The sequence below is a fragment of the Prosopis cineraria genome, unplaced genomic scaffold (genome assembly GCF_029017545.1).
Source record: "Prosopis cineraria cultivar Desert tree isolate PC_DT_omini unplaced genomic scaffold, ASM2901754v1 PC7, whole genome shotgun sequence".
NCBI lineage: Eukaryota > Viridiplantae > Streptophyta > Magnoliopsida > Fabales > Fabaceae > Prosopis > Prosopis cineraria.
Genome location: NW_026555338.1, coordinates 19,912,660 through 19,919,305, shown reverse-complemented (window position 1 = coordinate 19,919,305; position 6,646 = coordinate 19,912,660).

Genomic DNA, 6,646 nt, shown 5'->3' with positions numbered 1-6,646 from the left:
TATGATTTTCTAAATTGGATGTGTAAAATTATGATGAAATGGTATTTGCATATATACGAGTTTGAGAAAAGCATAGTGTTACATGTGAATAGCATGATATATATATGTGTAAAGGGTAGCAGTTCATCCTAGGTGAAGTAGTGTGAGAAACTCCATATGGTTGAGTTGACATCTTGGGATGCTCGATACAGCAAAATTCGCTCGTTATCACCTAAAAGGGTAGTGTTGGAATAACAACTCCTTATCATTCAAAAGAGTGGTGTGTTGGAGTAACGACACTATACATATGCAGAAGAGGGGGAGTCTGTAGTTTGGAAGTGGTTGAGAGCATCTTTGGATAAGTAGGTCTCCAATGGAAAGTGAGCTTGGATTAATCTATTGAAGGTTGATCTTGTGTAGTAGCCTATGGATTCAATCAGGGAGTAATGAAGGTTTGATTGGATAATATCATGCATAAAATATATGTTATATAGCATTTTATGGTTTGAATACATGTTTTAAATATAATGCTCTACTTACTTGTTTATGATTTTACTTGTTAATTAATAATATGGATTATTTTGGCTACTGGGACTCTATCTTACCTTATTGTTATTATTTAACAGGTTCAAAGGGGCTGAGAGAAGATAAGGGAAAGAGAAAGACAAAGACAAAGAGTAGCTAGGCTACTTGTTGTAATGCCTCTATTATTTTAGAGTTTTGTGCATATTGATGCATGAAAAGTTATGGTTGCCAATTAGGAGCTTACATGTTTTTGAAGTAAGCCTATATGGGTTATGTTTTGATATGTTAGCTTGGGTAGTATATTTATTGAAATACTTGTGGTAAGGGTAGAAATATTAGTACAAGCATATATTTTATATGAATTGCTTGCATATGGTAAATATTGTGGTATTTTAGCCTAATGTATATGTTTGGTGAAGTATTATGAAAATTAGGTTAAAATAGGAATTCAAGTGTATGTCTAAGTTAATTATATGTGTTAGGTTGTGATTGTTTAGCCAAGCTTTGAAATTGGTTTTAAAATTGTCATTTTGCATCTAAGTGTCTAATTTTCAAATGTGTTGTTAGATTGGAATGAATTCCATTAGCCAGATTATCAAAAAAGTTTTGTGTCAGGCTTACATTACTCCAATCAGATGTTAGATATGAAAATGGCATATGACGAAAGTTTACCTTGGAGAGTTGTCATGAACTACTTTATAGGCCGCAGTGTATGGCACAATGGAGGAAGAGTCCTCTTTATGCCATATGCCATGACATGTGGTCCTTAAGTCATGGCTTGTATGCCAGCTTATACAGAAGTGATTTTTCTACCCTGTTTTCTTTTGTAACTTGATTCTATATTATCCCATGCTTCCTTTACTTTAAAATGATTATTGGTTTAAGCTCAAACAATAAATGTGAAGGGTTTTAGGATCCTAAATGTTTTCAAAACTTTATGAGTTTAATTTCAACCCATCTTTGATTAAGGTAAGCTTAAGAGCTTAATGGCTTTTGATTACAATTGTTTGACTTGTTTGTGGCTATGTGTTAGTAATGTCAAGGCAGACATTATAGTTTGATATTAGTTTCTTGAGTTTTGAAATTTGGTATATTGTGATTGATGTCTTGCATTCATTACTTAGTAGTTGGCAATTTATATGCGTTAATTACACATCTCTTTCCATTTTTCTAGTTCATATTTATATAACATGCTAACTCTCTCCTATGATTGGTTCTTTTTGTAAAAGGGGAGAAATGGTGAGGAAATTCTAATTACTTATAATCTACCACTTGAAAATCATCAACCTATACTAGAGGAGTAACTAGTACCTGAGCAGCCCAGGCCTTAGGGCAATGATGCTCTTTTAGAAGAGTTAAAGGAGATGATGATTAATATCCAACAAACTGTTCAATACCACGATGTTTACTTTATAATAGAAGTCGTGGTGATGGTCGGCTTGACCATGAAGAGGTTTATAAGAGTAGATTGGAATCATCTGAAGATTCTAGTAGTAAGTAAATACATATAAAGAGAAAAGTTAGGGGTAATAGTGAGATCTTGATCGATCAAGCCTAGAGAACTTTCTCCTAACTCAATCCTTTAACTTTTGATGGGAGCATAAAGGAAGAAGAGGCTAAGAAGTAGATAGAGCACCATGAGACAATATTCAAGGCAACAACTTGCTCTTCTAAACAAAAAGTGATATTAGCCATGGTATCGCTGGTGGAAGTTGAGAAGTAGTGGTGAGATATGGCTAAACCTACTGATGGCTGTCGATTAATTAGAGAGCAATTCAAGTAGATCTATTTTACTATTACTTCCTTACGACTTTTAAAGATGAAAAAGATGCAAAATTTCATGCATTCAAGTAGGGAGATCTTGATGAGGAATAGTTCGTTAGAAAATTCAACCAATTGGTAAAATTCTCTACCTACTTGATCAGTAACAATGATAGTGGGTGAAAAGTAAAATGACTTCTAGAAAATATACAACTTGAATATAGGCAACAAATTTCCTTTTATAGGGTGACCCTTATGACGAGATGTGTAATAAGCTTTAAATAGCAATAAGAGATTGGGAGACAGAAGTAGAGAAAAGAAGAGATAGTTTTAGGAGGTACTCATCTCCTTTTGGTCCTATAGGTGGGATTTTGAAGAAGTCTAATTTTGGCTTAAGTAGTTTCATGGCTTTGGGAAGGAAGAGTTTTAATAATATAATGCCCACAATGACATTACCATACAACCTTTTACACAATCAACTAATTAATTTGAAATCATTTACCTTGAAAGCTTGGGATCCTAATATAACACATTTTTAAAATTGTAAAACACTACACAGTAGAAGCATCAGGCATAAGTACATAAAGATTAACATGAAAACACATTTCAAACAATAGATTCACATAAAATATGCGCCATGTATCACGGCTTGTGCCACATGTACCACGGTATGTGGTACAGAGGCCTTAGCATTATGCTTTGTGTCAAGCACCATGGCATGTGGATACATGCACCACGACACACACATCAGGTTTTGCTATCAAATTGCAGAATCTGATGCGAACTTCAGACGTGCACCATTTTTGCATCCAATGTCTAATCAGGATAATTTAAGCATCCACACGAAGCTTGTTTTAAAATCTATCAAATGACACTGGTTTCATATCAATATAATATTCCATTTAAAAATTAAAAATCCAAGTGCATTTTGACCATTTCATGTCAAAACTTGCCACTTGAGCATATCCAAATAAAACCATATGTCATTAGTCACTTTTAGGACTTTAACCACATCTAAATGGATAAACAACACCTGATTGAGCAATTATATAACAATATCACACGCATACACACATTTAGCCTGTAAACTGCCTATCATACACTTTGGGTATATTTCATATTTCTCAATCTCATTCTCATACAAGGTGAAATTTCACATACTCTATCACATGTTCATCAAAACATTTTCTCAAACAATCATTGTCTAACCCACATTGTCATTTACATTACACATATACACATATATTTTTTCACTATGGGCTAAAATTCTAAAATCACACATTATATGCCATCATAAGTTTATGCATTACAATATATTTCCTATGGCAACTCATATGTTGATCACAACTATTGATCCACAAATTCATTACACCAAACTCTTATAAAAAGCTTTAGTAAGAAATATCAACTCAACTAGCATCTTTTACCTTTACACCACTAGTACTAGATCTTGAAAAATATAAATAACCATAGGTGAAATCAAAATCTTAGTAATGAATATAGCTCATTAAATATCTTTTAGCACAAATAACCATGTCAAAGTAACAAAACCAAATAATATATATATATATATATATATATCAATTATAACATAGCTTTTCTCTTTATAAATCATTTCCACACATTTTTACATACTAGCATGATCATCTATATACTAATCCTCAATAGCTCCTAACATGAAACTATAGGCTTTAATGGATCAATCACATGTTGACTCGAGCACACTTTCGATGGTAGAAATACCCAAGTAAAGGTAATCTATCACACATATAAATTATGGTTTCTCTCATTTTACATACTTGTAATAGAGGCATCGTTGACTTCTAACTGCATCCTAACAGTCATTAGGGAGTTGCTGGACTGCCCAGATGTCCTATGGTAACAATCTTAATATAATGTTGTACCAAATTACTTATGGTACCAACCTGTATAATACTGCACGATATGTCCCATAATGCCAGCCCGACCATATGAATTTGTTTACTCACATCTCCATACACACATCTACATATACCCTAGGTGAACTTCCACCCCTTATGATCATGTTTTTCACATATAATTTATCACTTTTCCATACTTACTGTAACATTTCCCAATATTCACTTGATATTAGGAAGATGTAACTTAATCACCACACTAAATACCAGACAATAATCAAATACTTTATTTGAAAAGCTTAGGCCTAAGACTTATTTTGTAAAATTATCAAATTCATACCATATCAGAGTAATACATAACAAAAAGCAAACAGTTGCATTCATAACACTCATTACATACATTTAAAATGAAGAAAACAAGTCAGATTATCGACCATGCATCGTGGCGGGTAGCACATACGTCGCGACATATGACACAGAGCCATAACTCCTGATCTCTTCTATGACATGCACCGCAGCTTGAGATGCCATGCACTATGGCACACAAGCTTAATTTTACAACTGTCATTTGACAGCTCAAGTGACAAACTTTTGATGTGTACTGTTTTCACATATGACATCCGATTGAAGTAATTCAAGATCCCACATGAAACTCAACTCATAAGCTAACTAATGAAATAAGTTTGGACATGATCTAATGGTCTAATCAAAATTTAGACACTCGAGTCTAAAAAGTTACTTTTTTAAGAATTTTAGGGAACCAAGCGCTCAAACCAATCTCATTATCTCATTAGACCATACTAAGCCTTAAATTAAGTTCAAACCTATTACACTTGATTGACCACGTTATACATCACATACACACATATATCACAATTTGGCCATTCAATGGCCTATTTTCTCAAAACACAAACTTTCATAATTTGGCTCAAAACTTTCCTTTGGCCATTTTCACTATAATATCACCACAAATTCACTTCATAATCACTAATAAAATATTTATAACACATTCACAACTAAATCTTAGGCCCAATTAATCACCACATATTCACACATAAGGGCTAAGGTTCACAAAATCACTACAATTTTCCTCATTTCATAAGTAAAATATGCATGCAAATCTCTATGTCAACTTATATATATACAATATTCATAAGGTTTAGGTTCATTACACAAACTCTACAATCACATGAATTTAACAACTTTAAGTCAGTTTTGACTCTTTTCTTTTGCCTAACTCACTTCTCTATCTTATAAAAATATAACCATGGGGTGAGATAAAAATTTTAGTAACAAAATAACTCTACAATCAACTATCACATATAACTATATGAAAGCATAGCAAAATATGCAGGCAAACATAATATATAACATATGTTTTACTTTAAATCACATCAACGTATCATTTAGCCTCTTTTACAACTTCATTCATTACAATTCACTACTTTTCTTTACATTTCACCACTTTCTAGCACATAGCATGATCATTACCTATCGAACCTCCAAATCGACCTAACTTAAAATCATAAGCTCTCCTTAGACTAATATACACTTTCATTGACCTTGAGCTCACCTTCAATAATAGAATCACCCAGCCAAAGGTGTTCTATCTCACTTTCAGACTATGGTTTCCCTAATACACAATTAAGTGTCATTGACTCCAACACTGTACCTCAGAAGTCACTAAGGAAATGCAATTTTCCAACATTACACCCTATCAAAAACTAAGGAAAATGATGACATGTTGTCTTTCTCTACATCTCCATACTATGAGTGATCTCTCACCCCTATGATCATGGTTTTTTAACCAATCACAGGTTCCCATTCACCACCATACATGTATCTACAATAAATAGCATATATATATATATATATGTATGAAGTATAAAATCATATGTTTTAACCTATTTGTTTGATCAAAAGCCATTTTCATACAACATTCACAAAATGCCATAAATCATGTTTAGTTGAAAACTATTGTCATGCACTAGATAGTATTCTCACACATAGTTACAATAAATAGTCAAACAGAGGAAGTTATTAGATTACCTCAATCCTTTTATCATAAGAAAAGTTACTCATGGATTTCAATTACCATTGCAGCTCGTTATGAACTTCCTTTCTCAACCCATACACGAAACATGCCAATCTATACAAAATCGACACAATTAATCAATTGATCCAATTAACCAAAAATACTTATTTATTACTATAAACAACCTTTAACCATTCATAACTTTCACATATCCATTTTAAGTTCATTACCCCTCAATTGCTACTTTTGATCGCTTCTAACAACCTCATTTCACTTAAACATGATTTTACCCTTTATTTATAGAATTAGGGCCAAATTGAGTCTATTAGTTTAAAGCTCTATTGTTCAACTATAAACCAGTCACAAAACTATAATTTAACTTTCAAAAATCTTTTTATTATTATAGGGTAAGAAACAAACCCCTTAAATTTTACCAATTCAATTACTCTATAACTCCTCTTAAGAGAAA